The sequence below is a fragment of the Leptodactylus fuscus genome, chromosome 1 (assembly GCF_031893055.1).
Source record: "Leptodactylus fuscus isolate aLepFus1 chromosome 1, aLepFus1.hap2, whole genome shotgun sequence".
NCBI lineage: Eukaryota > Metazoa > Chordata > Amphibia > Anura > Leptodactylidae > Leptodactylus > Leptodactylus fuscus.
Genome location: NC_134265.1, coordinates 326,567,195 through 326,576,588, shown reverse-complemented (window position 1 = coordinate 326,576,588; position 9,394 = coordinate 326,567,195).

The following is a 9,394-nucleotide window of genomic DNA, read 5'->3' as shown; positions in this document are numbered from 1 at the left end:
TTCAAATGAATGGGTATGAAAGAGTCCTGCAGGTTTCCGTCTCCTGCCTCTGTTTTGTGCAGGAAACGGAAACCTGCAGAACGGAGACCGGGTGCAGATGTGATCGAGCCCTAAAAGGTATAGTGTATGTAGGAGTCCTCATTGTAGATTTTGCATTGAAGCCCAGGATCGTCAAGCTAAGCCTCAGGGTGACAGCCTTCTATTCTGTATGAGTAGACAACATGGAGGAAATGTAATTCAGGTACATACGGCCCTTAGGCTATCATTTGGGCATTAGAGCGGAGAATTAATAAAGTAATGTATCTATTAACTTGAAGCTCATGGATGCTATCTTCATGTCGGGTAAAAAAAAATCCAATGCTGAGCCTTGAATTTCTGTTGCAGATGTCATTCAATGGCGCTAATCCTATGGTTTTCTGTGTGGAAATTGTCCAAGAGTAGAAGTGCGAAACTTACAATAGTATAATAGGTGGAAGCCAACCAAAAAAATAACAAAAACACATTTATACTTCCCTTCCTTCACTGCTTTTGGCCCTCCTTACCTTGTCCGGCACTCTCTTGGTGATTTCATGCACCCGGGGACACCATTGGGACCTGTGCACAGACCCCAGGCACATGACGTCATCATGGAGACCAAGAAAGAGCACCAGGCACCGCAGTAAGGGCCAAGAGAAGGAAGGGGAGTATAAATGTTTTTAATTTTTTACACCTCCCCTGAGGACTCAAGCCACCCGAAACTAAACATATCATAAAAGGTTTGGATAAAAGAGGTTCACTGATTTTTACTTCTTTTACAACAAAAGTCCACAGCAAAAATATTCTGTGACATGAATAGGTTTGTAGAAACCCCCATCCTCATGCATAGGATGTGGGTTCCTAGGATTTTTTTTTTTTTTTAATGTAGATTGTGAGCCCCATATAGGGATCACAAAGTACTTTTTTTTTTTCTCCTATCAGTATGTCTTTGTGGAATGGGAGGAAATCCATGCAAACACGGGGAGAACATACAAACTGTTGTACCTGGCGGGATAAGACTCTCAAGACCCCAGCGCTGCAAGGCTACAGTGCTAGCCACTGAGCCACTGTGTTGCCCCTGTAGGTTCCTAGGACTTAATATAGGTTTTACATTGAAATCCCTGTCAACTACAATACATCCATAGTTGCCAACATTTGCAAATAGTTTTTAGGGATGGTGGGCTTGGATTTCAGGGGGTGTGACCAGCAGGGGATAGGGTTTCAATTTTCAGGAAAAAAAGGACCAGCTGTGTACATAGTGCCCATAGCACCTGTTTGAATATTATACCCCCTATATACTGGTACTGCCACCTATTACTAGGTCAATTAATTTGGACAAAATAGTGCGCATGCTTAGGCTATCTTGTCTGATAAAATATTCAGTTCCCTATACTGCACCCCTCCATACTTAACACAAGACTGTTTTACACAATGTAATGAACCCTTAGTGGCTTCACACAGTACAATGCCCCTTTACTGGCTTCCATACAGTAAAATGCTCTTTCACACAGAGTTCACACTATTGTTGTTAATGGACATTAACTCTTACAGAGAACGGAAAAAGACTCAGTCTGTGTCCATTCTCCTTAATGTAAACTACATGATGGACGCCATCTTCCTGCATGCACAACTTTTTATACTATTACAAAAGTAAAAAAAAAAAAAAAAACATAACAGAATATAGTGTCCATCATGTAGTTTACATTCTGTGACTGTTCTCTGCAACAGTTAAAGGGGTTGTCCTATCACAAGGATCCTCCTATCTATACTGCTTGTTTATGTGGATTTAAGACTTTTTCTAAATGCATTGCTTTATCAAAACTGCTTTGTTTGGCCGCTATCTTAATTTATTCACTTCATTGTTTACATGTGTTTCTATGACCATGGGCCCCAGGCTTATCTGCTCAGTCCCTCAGTGATGTAGCTGTCTGCTCTCAGGGGGGGAGGGAGGGGCTGAGTGCTCAGCAGCAGCTCTGAGCTGTGTATGTCTCTGCCACAAACAACCAACGAAGTTCCTCGGATAGGGGAGGGGGGAGGTGAGAGCTCCGGGATTTCTGAGCTCTTATCAGTCGGTTTAATTGAATTTGGCTGATAAGGGTTGAGATAGGGAGTCCGGTATCTCTATGTATTACAAACAGACTCAAATGCAGCTCTGTTACATCAGCTGCATACTGTGGTAATGCATATACAACCAATCCCTCATTACTGACTGCAAACATAGTAGATAGCAGAGCAAGTAAAACCCCGCCCACCAACGTGCTGAGAAAACCACGAAGTGAGCAGAGCACACAGCCTGCAGGTTGATGAACAAGGGTTATGGGAATACCTCTTTAATGTTCATTGCTGTCATTCTATGATGGAAGACAGCAACGGACATTAACAATGGTAACATGAATCTAGCCTTAGCGCCCCAAACAGTATAAAACTACTTTTTTACTGGACCCCATACAGCATATAACCCCTTTAGAACTCCCTCACAGTAGAATTCCCTTTAATACAGAGAAAAATTTCCTTTACCGATTCCCACCTCCCGTTCTGGATGGGTAAATTTGTCCATGTGTTATGTGGATGTTTTCTACTTAGAGGTTTAGCATGTTAGGCTAAGGCTACAGGTGGTAAAATGCAGCTAAAAAAAGCTGCAGAAAAAAAAATGGCATAAATGCTGTCAAAAATGCTGCATTTATTTTCTAATCCATACATTTCGGAAAACACCATATTTCTTGTATTTTCCGCATTGTGGGGGAAGAGATTCAATGAAATTTCATTCACTATACCAGGACTGTATAGACTACAGGACTACAGACAGCCACCAAACCTCAGGAATATGATTATTAGCAGCTCTCTGTCACCTCCAACTAACAAAGGAACATTTCCATGTGGAAATAAGAGGTGCAAGACCTTCCCGCACATACTGACTACGGACAAAATAAAGATCCCGAACTCTGATGGACACTACAAGATCCCAGGTAACTTCACCTGCAGCACACCTAATGTAGTGTATTTGATATTGTGTACTAAGTGTCCTGAGGGCCTGTATGTAGGTGAGACAGGACAGTCACTTAGGATGAGGATGAACTCACACAGACATACGATTAGAGAGCAGAGAATGGACCTCTCTGTGCCAAAACACTTCTGCAATGAAAATCATAACATGACCCAGGATATGAAGATCCTGGTACTAAGAGGGAATTTCAAGAGCAGAAAAGATCGCCTCATATGGGAGGTTAAACTTATGGTGAACTTTAACATGCTTCAGAGGGGGTTAAATCAGGCCCAGGGTTTTATGACGTTTTACAACCACTAGACAACACGTCACTGATCAAAGAAGCCATAAACCCAGGGAACTTTCCTGTGAACTGATATATATGTTTTTTCACAGTTTATTTACATGGTGTTCTGTTCTCCATCTATTTTGCATCTAACACTCCATTTCTCTGTGTATATACACTCACCGGCCACTTTATTAGGTACACCATGCTAGTAACGGGTTGGACCCCCTTTTGCCTTCAGAACTGCCTCAATTCTTCGTGGCATAGATTCAACAAGGTGCTGGAAGCATTCCTCAGAGATTTTGGTCCATATTGACATGATGGCATCACACAGTTGCCGCAGATTTGTCGGCTGCACATCCATGATGCGAATCTCCCGTTCCACCACATCCCAAAGATGCTCTATTGGATTGAGATCTGGTGACTGTGGAGGCCATTGGAGTACAGTCAGTGGCGTAACTACCACCATAGCAGCGGTAGCAGCTGCCACAGGGCCCGGGACATTAGGGGCCCGGTGACAGCTGCTACCGCTGCTATCATTATTCCCGGAGGTCTTTTCGGACCCCCGAGTATAATGATCGGGGCCCCCTGTTGGTGGAATACTTTCCACCAACAGGGGGCCCCGAAGCTGCAGCAACGGCTGAGACACAGGAGCTGCAGGTCTGGCTCCTGTCAGCGCTGCAGGACGTTCCCCCTCTCTCCCCCCTCCCTTTCTCTGCTGTCCTCTGCCCACCAATGAGAGGAGGAGGCGGGGCTTATCCCTGCCGAGCTCCTACCGTCTGCACTGGAGGAAGAAAGGAAGAAGGAAAATGAAACTAAAGCTACACAGGTACGTACTGGGGTTACTTATTAATGTCAGGAATATGGGGTGATTACTTGTGTTTTAGTAACTCCATGTGCCTCATATTAATAGCAGTTAACCCCATCATCTCCCTCACATTAACCCCTGTGTGCCTCACCATAAGAATTACTGATATGTGAGACATATGGGGGTAATAATAATGAAGATACTTTATTATTACCTCCATGTCTCTCACATATCAGTAACTCATATGGTGAGGCACACAGGGGTTAATGTGAGGGAGATGATGGGGTTAACTGCTATTAATATGAGGCACATGGAGTTACTAAATTGTACTGCATATGACCAGATTTTTTATCCACAATTTGTCCTGGTATAGCGGTCAGCGGGTGACGTGACAGTATTTAGTCCTGTAGGGGCCACTAAGGGACATAATACTGTGTGCAGGGGCCACTATTGGGTATAATACGGTATGCAGGGGCCACTATGGGACATAATACTGTGTGCAGGGGCCACTATGGGACATAATACTGTGTGCAGGGGCCACTATTGGGTATAATGCTGTGTGCAGGGGCCACTATGGAACATAATAGAGCGCGCAGGAATGCGTAGGAGGGACTCGGTCGAGATCTTCGGTGTCGGGGGGGCCCCATGTCAAAAGTTCGCCACGGGGCCCCGCCATTCCTAGTTACGCCACTGAGTACAGTGAACTCATTGTCATGTTCAAGAAACCAGTCTGAGATGATTCCAGCTTTATGACATGGCGCATTATCCTGCTGAAAGTAGCCATCAGATGTTGGGTACATTGTGGTCATAAAGGGATGGACATGGTCAGCAACAATACTCAGGTAGGCTTTGGCGTTGCAACGATGCTCAATTGGTACCAAGGGGCCCAAAGAGTGCCAAGAAAATATTCCCCACACCATGACACCACCACCACCAGCCTGAACCGTTGATACGAGGCAGGATGGATCCATGCTTTCATGTTGTTGACGCCAAATTCTGACCCTACCATCCGAATGTCGCAGCAGAAATCGAGACTCATCAGACCAGGCAACGTTTTTCCAATCTTCAATTGTCCAATTTCGATGAGCTTGTGCAAATTGTAGCCTCAGTTTCCTGTTCTTAGCTGAAAGGAGTGGCACCCGGTGTGGTCTTCTGCTGCTGTAGCCCATCTGCCTCAAAGTTCGACGTACTGTGCGTTCAGAGATGCTCTTCTGGCTACCTTGGTTGTAACGGGTGGCTATTTGAGTCACTGTTGCCTTTCTATCAGCTCGAACCAGTCTGGCCATTCTCCTCTGACCTCTGGCATCAACAACGCATTTCCGCCCACAGAACTGCCGCTCACTGGATGTTTTTTCTTTTTCGGACCATTCTCTGTAAACCCTAGAGATGGTTGTGCGTGAAAATCCCAGTAGATCAGCAGTTTCTGAAATACTCAGACCAGCCCTTCTGGCACCAACAACCATGCCACGTTCAAAAGCACTCAAATCACCTTTCTTCCCCATACTGATGCTCGGTTTGAACTGCAGGAGATTGTCTTGACCATGTCTACATGCCTAAATGCACTGAGTTGCCGCCATGTGATTGGCTGATTAGAAATTAAGTGTTAACGAGCAGTTGGACAGGTGTACCTAATAAAGTGGCCGGTGAGTATATATGCCTACCTTCAGCAATTGTGTTATACCATCCTGATGAAGAGACTTCTATAGAGTCTCGAAAGCTCGATATGTCATCAAAAAACTTTTTAAGTTAGCCATTAAAAAAGGTATCAACTACTGAGGACTTCTCTCAAAAAATTTCTTTCATTTCATATACCAGGACTGTACAATAGTACGTTTTTAACTACTATGGTCAAAAACACTGAGCCTCTCCAATGTGTGGACAGGGCTATGGAGTCAGAGTGAGAGTTATGGAGTCAAAGTTGGAACAAAACCTTACAGACTTCCGAATGGTTTCAAAACATAATGTATAATGAATGAGATGTATAATTTGTTGCATATTTAAGTTAATAGGAATTTAATCACTAATTTTTTTTCCCGAATTAGGGGAGCTTTCAGTCATTTATGAAGGAGTTGAAGCAGGTGTCAGAGTTGGGCTATGAAGGTCGGAGTTGGCCCATAGACTCCACTTGTATGTGTATTAGTTCTTGAAACAATATAAGGTTTGGAGAATATATAATAATGTACTGATGAACTTGCGCATTGTCTCTAAGGCAGTTTAATCTTTGGTTCAGTTTTGACCCAGGTCCAACAGATGTAGATGCCTCAAGGGAGACAAAACTTTGAGGCCTACCAAGACAACCATATTATTATTATTTATATATATAGCACCATTAATTCCATGGTGCTTTACATTTGGGGTTACATACAATTTGTGGGTTACATACAATACACAGAATATACAGGTAGATATAATACTAACAGTGACCGACTGGCACAGCGGGGTAGAGGGCCCTGCCCGCGAGGGCTTACAATCTATGAGGGAAGGGGGTAGAGACAGAAGGAGAGGGGGAGACTGTACAGATGGCAGTGCGGTGATAGTGTTATTGGAGGTTGTAGGCCTTCCTGAATAGGTGAGTCTTCAGGGCCTTCTTGAAGCCTGTGATTGTGGGGGTCAGTCTTATGTGTCGTGGTAAGGAGTTCCAGAGTATGGGGGATGCACGGGAGGAATCTTGGAGACGGTTGTGTGAGGAGCGGATGAGAGCAGAGCGGAGTAGGAGGTCATTGGAGGATCTGAGGTTACATGTGGGCAGGTAGTGGGAGATTAGGTCAGAGATATATGGAGGGGACAGGTTGTGGATGGCTTTGTATGTTAGCGTTAGTAGCATGAACTCAATTCGCTGGGCTATAGGTAGCCAGTGGAGGGACTGGCAGAAGGGAGCAGCCGATGAAGATCGGGGGGTGAGGTGGATTAAGCGAGCAGCGCAGTTTAAGGTGGACTGGAGGGGGGCGAGGGTGTTAGCTGGGAGTCCATGGAGAAGGGTGTTGCAGTAGTCTAGGCGGGAGATTATGAGGGCCTGGACGAGCATCTTGGTAATTTCCTGGGTGAGGAAGGGGCGAATTCGGTGGATGTTCTTGAGCTGGAGGCGGCAGGAGGTGTTGAGGGCTTGAATATGTGGCTTGAAGGATAGGTAAGAGTCCAGGGTTACCCCCAAGGCATCGGGCCTGTGGGACAGTGGTAATTGTGGTTCCATTAACTTTGATAGATGGGTCAGGTGGTGGGGCCATACAGGATGGGCTGAAGATGATAAACTCTGTTTTCTCCATGTTGAGTTTGAGAAAGCGGGAGGAGAGGAAGGAGGCTACGGCCGCTAAACAATCTGGAATTCTAGCCAGCAGGGAGGTAATGTCTGGTCCAGAGATGTAGATTTGGGTGTAATCAGCATAACAGTTGTACTGAAAGCCATGAGATTCTATGAGTTGGCCCAGGCCAAGGGTGTAGATGGAGAACAGGAGGGGTCCTAGGACGGAGCCCTGGGGGACACCTACAGAGAGAGGGCAAGGTGAGGAGGTGGTGTGCGAGTGGGAGATGCTGAATGTGCGGTCGGTGAGGTATGAGGAGATCCTGGAATGGGCCAGGTCTGAGATACCAAGGGATGAGAGAATTTCTAACAGGAGGGAGTGGTCAACTGTGTCAAAGGCAGAGGAGAGGTCGAGGAGGAGGAGGACAGAGTAATGGCGTTTGGCTTTGGCGGTTAGCAGGTCGTTAGTGACTTTTGTTAGGGCAGTTTCAGTGGAGTGCCGGGGTCTGAAGCCTGACTGAAGTCTGTCAAAGAGCAGGTTGGATGAGAAATAGGAGGAGAGTTCGGAGTGGACGTGCTGCTCCAGAAGTTTTGAGGCGTACGGGAGCAGTGAGATGGGACGATAGTTGGCAGGAGAGGACGGGTCGAGGGACGGTTTCTTATGTATAGGACGGACAGTGGCGTGTTTGAAGGCTGAGGGGAAGGATCCATTGGTTAGGGATAGATTGAAGAGATGGGTTTGGGCTGGAGTAATGACTTCAGCGAGTTTGGGGATGAGATGTGGTCCAAGAAACATGGTCTTTGTGACCATCACATTTCCTAGACCTAGTCTCTTCCAAATCGAACTACCGTAGGTCTATTTTCCTCAGTGATTTTGACTAGATTCAATATCTTGGGAATATTTTTGGTTAGGGCTTTCCAAAATAAGACTAAGGTAGGGTCCTACGCTTTGGCTCCCATACAAGTAAGAAATGCCTAAATGTCTGCCAGTCACCTGAATTGACTACTCAAAATTATGATTTGTCTTCTAGTGGGTGTTTTTTTTTCTCTGCAGGTAATAACGTTACGTTTCAGAAACCTAGGCATCACATTGCAGAAAAGATGCTTTTATGTTGCAGATTTTCCTTTTTTTTTTTTATTTTTTTTATTTTTAAAGCCAGCCAAGAGTGGCTACAAAAGGTTCTCTCCTGGCAGCAAAAGCAGCAGCTTTTTCGCAACATATGGCCTTACCCTAAGGCCCCACAATGTGGAAATACACCGTTTTAGGCATAGGCCCCCATGAAGCAAGCAGTACCCAGAAAGTGCTGTGAAAAAGACTGTGGCAGCATCAAGTCACAGTTTTCCGCAGCACTTTACAGAAAGCCTGCAGAGTATTCCACTGTGGACTTTGTCCCCATTACAGCTATATAGAAAATGCAAGTGTTTTTCAGATCGCAGCATTTCCGCTGCAGATATTTTTCTGCAATGTGTGGATGGGATTACTCAGAATCCCATTCACTTTTCCGGTACTGTAAAACGCTATGGCATTTCCACCACTGCCGAATCGCTTCATTTTTGCAATGTGGGGTCCCGGTCTTAAAATACCACAAAACGAGTTAGATTCTGGTTCCGTAGTGTTTTCTAGGCGTCTCTCGCTATATGGGGTCTTAACTTTAAAGGGGTTGTCCCATCTCAAGGATCCTATCTATACTGCTAGCTTATGTGAATTTAAGACTTTTCCTAAATACATTGCTTCAGCAAAAATGCTTTGTTTGTCTGCTGAGATTATTCACTTCATTGTTTACACTGCGTTTAATGATCTTATCTCTCCACCCAGGACAAGTGACATAGCTCCCTGCTCTCAGGAGGGGAGGAGGAGCTGAGTGCTCAGAGCGAGCTTGTACAGTATTTCTGAGCTAAGGGCTGAGACAGGGAGTCTGTTACTGCTGTATGTAAACACAGACCTAAAACTGAGTTTATTGCAAGCTGACACTTGGTCCTTTAACATGTAAATTTGGGAATCTCATCACTTATCAAATCCAGCTCTGCCATATCAGCTTCATATTGTGCATCTTCCAGTGATAC